This window comes from Pan paniscus, chromosome 20 (assembly GCF_029289425.2).
Source record: "Pan paniscus chromosome 20, NHGRI_mPanPan1-v2.0_pri, whole genome shotgun sequence".
Lineage (NCBI taxonomy): Eukaryota > Metazoa > Chordata > Mammalia > Primates > Hominidae > Pan > Pan paniscus.
Genome location: NC_073269.2, coordinates 55,188,700 through 55,197,919, shown reverse-complemented (window position 1 = coordinate 55,197,919; position 9,220 = coordinate 55,188,700).

The window sequence follows — 9,220 nt, the reverse complement described above, 5'->3', positions numbered from 1 at the left end:
AGATAGTGGCCAGCATAATGAAGAACGATGGAGCAGAATAAAGGGATGGGAAGTGAGAGCGAGGCTGTTTTAGAAAGGGTGATAATGGAAGGCCCCTCTGAAGAGGTAACATTTGAATAAAGGACAGATAGAAGCGAGATCTGGGGTGGGGCCGGGGGGGCGGTGTTTAACAGTAAGTGCAAAGGTCCTGAACTGAGACCAGATGGCAGGAATCTCAGGTTGTTGGCCATGAGATCAGAGAGCTGGCACTTGTTATTTAGAGCCCTGTTCTTAAATATTGTATCTTAAGTTTTGTGGATGGATTCAATAGCCTGTTTAATAACTACAGAAATTATTGCAAATTAAAATGACTAATTTTATGTTTCAAGAAAAAGGCCGAGTGCAGTGGCTCATGCCTGTAATCCCAGCACTTTGGGAGGCCAAGGCGGGCAGATCACCTGAGGTCAATAATTCGAGACCAGACTGATCAACATGGAGAAACCCCGTCTCTACTAAAAATACAAAATTAGCTGGGCATGGTGGCACATGCCTATAATCCCAGCTACTTGAGAGGCTGAGGCAGGAGAATCACTTGAACCTGGGAGGCAGAGGTTGTGGTGAGCCAAGATGGCACCATTGCACTCCAGCCTGGGTGACAAGAGCGAAACTCCGTCTCAAATAAAAAAAAGAAGTGGGAGGATCGTTTGAGCCGAGAAAGTTGAGGCTGCAGTGAGCCAAGATTGTGCCACTAGACTCCAGCCTGGGCGACAGAGTGAGACTCTGTCTCAAAAAAAAAAAAAAAAAGAAAGAAAGAAAAGGGCTGGGCGCGGTGGCTCACACCTGTAATCCTGGCACTTTGGGAGGCTGAGGCAGGCAGATCACGAGGTCAAGAGATCGAGGCCATCCTGGCCAACATGGTGAAACCCTGTCTCTACTAAAAATACAAAAATTAGCTGGGTATGGTGGCACGTGCCTGTTGTCCCAGCTACTTGGGAGGCTGAGGCAGGAGAATTGCTTGAACCCAGGAAGCAGAGGTTGCGGTGAGCCAAGATCGTGCCACTATACTCCAGCCTGGCAACAGAGCGAGATTTTGTCTCAAAACAACAACAACAATAAAAATAAAATAATAATAATAATAAAATAAAAGGGAGAAATCTGCCAAAGGAAAGGGACAATAGGCTTAACAGAAGTCTGAAACACAGCAGAGAAGACATTAAACTTTAAAGCTCCAGCCTGGCGCAGTGGCTCACACCTGTCATCTCAGCACTTTGGGAGGCCGAGGTGGATGGATCACGAGGTCAGGAGTTCAAGACCAGCCTGGCCAAGATGGTGAAACCCCATCTCTACTAAAAATACAAAAATTAGCCAGGTGTGGTGGCAGGTGCCTGTAATCCCAGCTACTCAGGAGGCTGAGACAGAAGAATTGCTTGAACTCAGGAGGCGAAGGTTGCCGTGAGCCAAGATTGCACCACTGCACTCCAGCCTGAGCAACAGAGAAAGACTCTGTCTCAAAACAAAAACAAAAACAAAAAAAAACTTTAAAGCTCCAAAATAATCCCTGATTCCATGTTCTGCATCCAAGGCACACTGGTGCGAGGAGTGGGCTCCCAAAGTCTTGGGCAGCAAAGTCCAGCCCCAATGTCTCCTCACACAGGTTGGAGTTTAGTGCCTGCAGCTGTTGTAGGCTCAGGGTGCAATCTGCTGGCAGACCTGTCACTCTGGGATCTAGAGAGGAGGGGTCCCCTTCTCACAGCTCCACTAGGCAGCGCCCTGGTGGGGACTCTATGTTGGGCCTCCAACCCCACCTTTCCCCCTTGGCACTGTCCTAGTAGAGGCTCTCTGTAGGGACTCCAACCATGCAGCCGACTTCTGCCTGGACACCCAGGCTTTCCTACACATCCTCTGAAATCCAGGTGGGAGCTGCTAAGCTTCCTTCACTCTTGCATTCTGTGCACCTGCAGGCTTAATCCCACATGAAAGCTGCCAAAGTTTATGGCTTGCACCCTCTGGAGTGGTGGCCCAAGCTGTACTTGGGACCCTGTGAGTCACGGCTGGTGATCGAACAGCAGGGATGCAGGGGAGCAGTGTCCCCAGGCTGAGCAGGAGACAGGGCCCTGGATCTGGCCCAGTAAACCACTCTTTCCTTATATGCCTCAGAGCCTGTGATGGGGGAGGCTATTTTGAAGACTCCTGAAATGCCTTCAAGGCCTTTTTCCCATTGTCTTGGCTGTTAGCACTTGGCTTCCTTTTAGTCACGCAAACCTCTCCAGCAAGGCAATACAGCCTGCTTCTATTTCTCTCCTAAAAAATGCTCTTCCCTTCTCTACCACATTGCCAGGTTGTGACTTTTCTAAACTTTTATGCTGTGCTTCCTATTGATTGATTTTTCAGAGACAGGGTCTCACTGTGTCACTCAGGCTCATGTGCAGTGGCTATTCATAGGCATGATCCCACTCCTGATCAACACGGGAGTTTTGACCTGATCCATTTCCAGCCTAGGTCAGTTCACCCCCTGCTAGGCAACCTGGTAGTCTCCCACGCATGGGAGGTTACCATATTGAAGCCAAACTTAGTATGGACACCTAATCAGCACAGCCCAGAACTTCCTGGGCTCAAACAATCCTCCTGCCTCAGCCTCCAAGTAGCTGGGACTACAGGCATGTGCCACAGAGCCTGGCTGCCTCTCTTTATTTATTTATTTATTTATTTAAGACAGAGTCTTGCTCTGCCGCCCAGGCTGGAGTGCAGTGGCGCAATCTCGATTCACTGCAAGCTCTGCCTCCCAGGTTCATGTCATTCTCCTGCCACAGGCTCCCGGGTAGCTGGGACTACAGGCGCCTGCCACCACACTTGGCTAATTTTTTGTATTTTTAGTAAAGACAGGGCTTCACTGTGTTAGCCAAGATGGTCTTGATCTCCTGACCTCGTGATCCGCCTGTCTTGGCCTCCCAAAGTGCTGGGATTACAGGCGTGAGCCACCGCGCCTGGTCCAGAACATCCCTTTTTAAGAATGAAAACTTGCCAGGCACGGTGGCTTACGCCTGTAATCCCAGCACTTTGGAAGGCCGAGGTGGGTGGATCACCTGAGATCAGGAGTTCAAGACCAGCGTGGCCAACACAGTGAAACCCTATCTCTACTAAAAATACAAAAATCAGCCAGGTGTGGTGGCACACACCTGTAATCCCAGCTGCTCAGGAGGCTGAGGCAGGAGAATCGCCAAGATCGCGCCATTGCACTCCAGCCTGGGCAACAAGAGCCAAACTATGTCAAAAACAACAACAACAACAAAAAGAAATAGAAGAAAAGAAAGAGAAAGAAAGATAGATTTAAATTATTCGGGTGTGGTGGCTCAGGTCTGTAGTCCCAGCTACTTGGGAGGCTGAAGTGGGAGGATCTGTTTGAGCCTGGGAGGTCAAGGCTGCAGTGAACTATGATTACAACACTGCACTCCAGCCTGGGCAACAGAGTGAGACCTTGTCTCAAGAAAAAAATGTTAACATCACCAGTGATATGGCATATGGACATCATACACCCCCCAGTATGATATAATGAGAAGAGCAATGCCTCTCTGTGGCATTCTCTCTACCCCTACCCCACAAAAAGTATAACCTCAATCCAAGCAAGATAACAGATCAGAGGAACACAAATTGAGAGACAGTCTACAAAACAACTGACTAGTATTCTTCTAGTTTCCAGACCATGAAAGACAAGGAAAAAGTAACAAACTATCACAGATTGCAGAAGACTAAGGAGGTATGACAACCAAACGCAACATAGTAACCCCGACTGCAGCCTGGCGTGGGAAAAAGACATTAGTGGAAATATAGAAAACCTGAATGAACTCTTTCATTTTGTCAAAAGTATTGTGCCACCTCAATGTCTTCGTTTTGAGACAGAGTCTGGCTCTCTCACCCAGGCTGGAGTGCAGTGGCGCGATCTTGGCTCACTGCAACTTCCACCTCCCGGGTTCAAGCCATTCTCCTGCCTCAGCCTCCCGAGTAGCTGGGACTACAGGCACCCGCCACCACGCCCAGCTAATTTTTGTACTTTTAGTAGAGTCGGGGTTTCACCATGTTGGCCAGGCTGGTCTCAAACTCCTGACCTCAGGTGATCCGTCCCCTCTAGCCTCCCAAAGTGCTAGGACTACAGGCGCGAGGCACTGCTCCGGCCAATGTCTGAGCTTTAACAAACGTTGCCAAAGCAATGCAACATTCTAACATTTGGGGAACCCGGGTGATGGATATTTTTTAAATGTCTGTACAGTCTTTGCAACTCTTCTGTAAGGCTACAAATAGTTCAAAGTGAAAATGAAACAAAATAGGCCCAACACAATAGCTCGCACTTGTAATCCCAGCACTTTGGAAGGCTGATGTGGGAGGATTACCTCAGGTCAGGAGTTCGAGACCAGCCTGGCCAACATATTGAGACCAAAAATTAGGCCGGGCACGGTGGCTCATGCCTGTAATCCCAGCACTTTGGGAGGCCAAGCCAGGTGGATCACAAGGTCAGGAAATTGAGACCAGCCTGGATAACACAGTGAAACCCCATCTCTACTTAAAATACAAAAAAAATTTTAGCCGGGCGTGGTGGCACGCGTCTGTGGAGGTGGAAGTTGCAGTGAGCCAAGATTGGGCCACTGCACTCCAGACTGGGTGACAGAATGAGACTCCATCTCAAAAAAAAAAAAAAAAAAAAAAGAAAAAAGAAAAGAAAAAGAGGCAGAGCAGGGCCAGTGGCTCACACATGTAATCCTAGCGCTTTGGGAGGCTGAGGCCAGAGGATTGTTTGAGCCCAGGAATTTAAGATCGGCCTGGACAACATAGTGAGACCTTATCTCTACCAAAAATTTTAAAGAAAATTAGCCGGGCATGGTGGCGCACACCTGTAATCTCAGCTACTCAGGAGGCTGAAGCAGAAGACTTGCTTGAACCCAGGAGGCGGAGGTTGCAGTGAACCGAGATCGCACCACTGCACTCCAGCCTGGGCAGCAGAGTGAGACTCTGTCTCAAAAAATAAATAAAATAAAATAAAATAAAACAAATGCTACCATAACCTCAGAGAATGACTCTGAGGAATTGGACAGTCTGACTGTATTATTTTCTTGTTGCCGCTACAACAACTTACCACGAACTTAGTGGCTTAAAACAACACAAGTTTATTAGAATGCAATTCTAGAGGTTAGACGTCAAAAACAGGGCTGTGTTTCCTCTGGAGGCTCTAGGGGATAGTCTGTTTCCTTGCCTTTTCAAGCTTCGGGAAGCCGCCCCGATTCCTTGGCTCATGGCTGTTCCTCCGTCTTCAAACTTCAAAGCCAGCACCATGGCATCCTCTCTTCTCTGACCTCTATGTCCATCCTCACATCTTCCATGAATCAGACCTTCCTGCATCCCTCTTTTTTTTTTATTTTTTATTTTTGAGACAGAGTCTCACTCTGTTGCCCAGGCTGGAGTGCGGTGGCTCAATCTCGGTGCACTGCAGCCTCCACCTTCCGGGTTCAAGTGATTCTCCTGCCTCAGCCTCCCCAGTCGCTGGGATTACAGGCGCCCACCACCATGTCCAGCTAATTTTTGTTATTTTTAGTAGGGATGGGGTTTTGCCATGTTGGCCGGTCTGGTCTTGAACTCCTGGCCTCAGGTGATCCACCTGCCTCGGGCTCCCAAAGTGCTGGGATTACAGGAGTGAGCCACTGCACCCAGCCATGTCCCTCTTTTAAAGACCCTTATGATTAGTGGGCCTACCCAAGTGATCCAAGATAATATCCCTAACTCATCAGGCTTAATTTTCTATTTTTTATTTTTTTGAGACAGGGTCTTGCTTTGTCACCCAGGCTGGAGTGCAGTGGTGTGATCATAGCTCACTGCAGCTTTGACTTCCTTGGCTCAAATGATCCTTCCACCTCAGCCTCCCAAGTAGCTGGATTACTGATGTGCATGACCACACCTGGCTTTTTGTTTTGTTTTGTTTTTGAGACAGAGTCTCACTCTGTTGCCTAGGCTGGAGTGCAGTGGTGCCATCTCAGGTCACTGCAACCTCCACCTCCCAGGTTCAAGTGATTCTCCTACCTCAGCCTCCAGAGTAGCTGGGATTACAGGCGTGAGCCACCCGGCCCAGCTTATTTTTGTATTTTTAGTAGAAATGGGGTTTCACCATGTTTACTAGGTTTGTCTTGAACTTCTGACCTCAGGCAATCCAGCCACCTCGGCCTCCCAAAGTGCTGGGATTATAGGAGTGAGCCACTGTGCCTGACCCACCTTTTAAGTTTTGTTCTAACTTCTTGAGCAAAAAAATGGCACCTTGGCTGGGTGCGGTGGTGCACGCCTATAATCTCAGCACTTTGGGAGGCCAAGTCAAGTGGATCACTTAAGGTCAGGAGTTCGAGACCAGCCTAGCCAACATGGTGAAACCTCATCTCTACTAAAAATACAAAAATTAGGTTGGGTGTGGTGGCTCACGCTTGTGATCCCAGCACTTTGGGAGGCCGAGGTGGGCGGATCATGAGGTCAGAAGTTCGAGACCAGCCTGGCCAACATGGTGAAACCCCATCTCTACTAAAAATACAAAAATTAGCCTGGTGTGGTTGCGCACACCTGTAATCCCAGCTACTCAGGAGGCTGAGGCAGGAGAATCACTGGAACCCAGGAGGTGGAGGTTGCAGTGAGCCGAGATCACACCACTGCACTCCAGCCTGGGCGACAGAGCAAGGCTCCATCTCAAAAAAAAAAAAAAAAAAAAAAGGCTGGGCATGGTGGCTCACGCCTGTAATCCCAGCACTTTGGGAGGCCAAGGTGGGTGGATCACGAGGTCAGGAGATTGAGACCATCCTGGCTAACACGGTGAAACCCCGTCTCTACTAAAAATACAAAAAATTAGCCAGGCATAGTGGCGGGCGCCTGTAGTCCCAGCTACTCGGGAGGCTGTGGCAGGAGAATGGCGTGAACCTGGGAGGTGGAGCTTGCAGTGAGCTGAGATCGTGCCACTGCACTCCAGCCTGGGCGACAGAGCGAGACTCTGTCTCAAAAAAAAAAAAAAAAAAAAATTAGCTGGTGTGGTGGTGCACACCTGTAATCCCAGCTACTCAGGAGGCTGAGGCAGGAGAATCGCTTGAACTCAGGAGGCGAAGGTTGCACAGTGAGCCGAGATCATGCCGCTGCACTCCAGCCTGGGCAACAAGAGCGAGACTCTGACTCAAAAAAAAAAAAAAAAAAACGAGAATGGGAGAAAATAGGAGACAGAGACTAGAAAGATGGTGGACAGAGAGAGATAGAGAAGGCCAAAGACCATGAAATAAATGGACACAGACCCAGAGAGAGGGAAGATAGAGACCTAGAGAGAGGGACATAGAAGTCCAGGGGACATAGAATCCCAGACAGGGTGGGTGCAGTGGCTTACACCTGTAATCCTAGCACTTGGAGAGGCCTAGTACGGTGGATTGCTTGGGCTCAGGAGTAGAAGAGCAGCCTGGGCAACATAGCAAGACCCTGTCTCTACAAAAATTACAAAAAATAGCCATGCATGGTGGCTCACGCCTATAGTCCCAGTTACTTAGAAGAGGTGGGAGGGGCCAGGTGGGGTGGCTCATGCCTGTAATCCCAGCACTTTGGGAGGCCAAGGTGGGCGTATCACCTGAGGTCAGGAGTTCGAGACCAGACTGATCAACATGGAGAAACCCTGTCTCTACTAAAAATACAAAATTAGCTGGGCATGGTGACACATGCCTGCAATCCCAGCTACTTGAGAGGCTGAGGCAGGAGAATCACTTGAACCTGGGAGGCGGAGGCTGCGGTAAACCGAGATTGCACCATTGCACTCCAGCCTGGGTGACAAGAGCGAAACTCCGTCTCAAAAAAAAAAAAAAAAAAAAGAAGTGGGAGGATCGTTTGAGCCCAGAAAGTCGAGGCTGCAGTGAGCCAAGATTGTGCCACTAGACTCCAGCCTGGGCAACAGACTGAGACCCTGTCTCAAAAAATAAAGAAAGAAAGAGAGAGAGAAAGAAAGAAAAAAAAAGGGCCGGGTGAGGTGGCTCACGCCTGTAATCCCAGCACTTTGGGAGGCCGAGGCGGGCAGATCACCTGAAGTCAGGAGTTCAAGACCAGCCTGGCCAACATGGCAAAACCTCGTCTCTACTAAAAATACAACAATTGTAGGGTCCAGCCCCACAGGGTCGGTGGGTTTTTCTCCGTTTGCAGAGACGAGAGATTGTGGAAATAAAGACACAAGACAAAGAGATAAAAGAAAAGACAGCTGGGCCCGGGGGACCACCACCACCAAGACACGGAGACCGGTAGTGGCCCCGAATGCCTGGCTGCACTGATATTTATTGGATATAAGACAAAGAGGCAGGGTAAGGAGTGTGAGACATCTCCAAGGATAGGTAAGGTCCCCTGGGTCACGTATCCACTGGACAGGGGGCCCTTCCCTGCCTGGCAGCCGAGGCAGAGAGAGAGGAGAAAGAGAGACAGCTTATGCCATTATTTCTGCATATCAGAGACTTTTAGTACTTTCACTAATTTGCTACTGCTATCTAGAAGGCAGAGCCAGGTGTACAGGATGGAACATGAAAGCGGACTAGGAGCATGACCACTGAAGCACAGCATCACAGGGAGACGGTTAGGCCTCTGGGTAACTGCGGGTGAGCCTGACTGATGTCAGGCCCTCCACAAGAGGTGGAGGAGTAGAGTCTTCTCTAAACTCCCCCGGGGAAAGAGAGACTCCCTTTCCTGGTCTGCTAAGTAGCGGGTGGTTTTCCTTGGCACTGAGGCTACCGCTAGACCATGGTCCACTTGGCAACGGGCGTGTTCCCAGACGCTGGCGTTACCGCTAGACCAAGGAGCCCTCTGGTGGCCCTGTCCGGGCATAACAGAAGGCTCGCACTCTTGTCTTCTGGTCACTTCTCACTATGTCCCCTCAGCTCCTATCTCTGTATGGCCTGGTTTTTCCTAGGTTATGATTGTAGAGCGAGGATTATTATAATATTGGAATAAAGAGTAATTGCTACAAACTAATGATTAATGATATTCATATATAATCATATCTATGATCTATATCTACTATAACTATTCTTATTTTATATATTTTATTATACTGGAACAGCTCGTGCCCTCGGTCTCTTGCCTCAGCACCTGGGTGGCTTGCCGCTCACAAACAATTAGCCGCGTGTGGTGGGCGCCTGTAATCCCAGCTACTCCAGAGGCTAAGGCAGGAGAATTGCTTGAATTCAGGAGGCGGGGGTTGCAGTGAGCC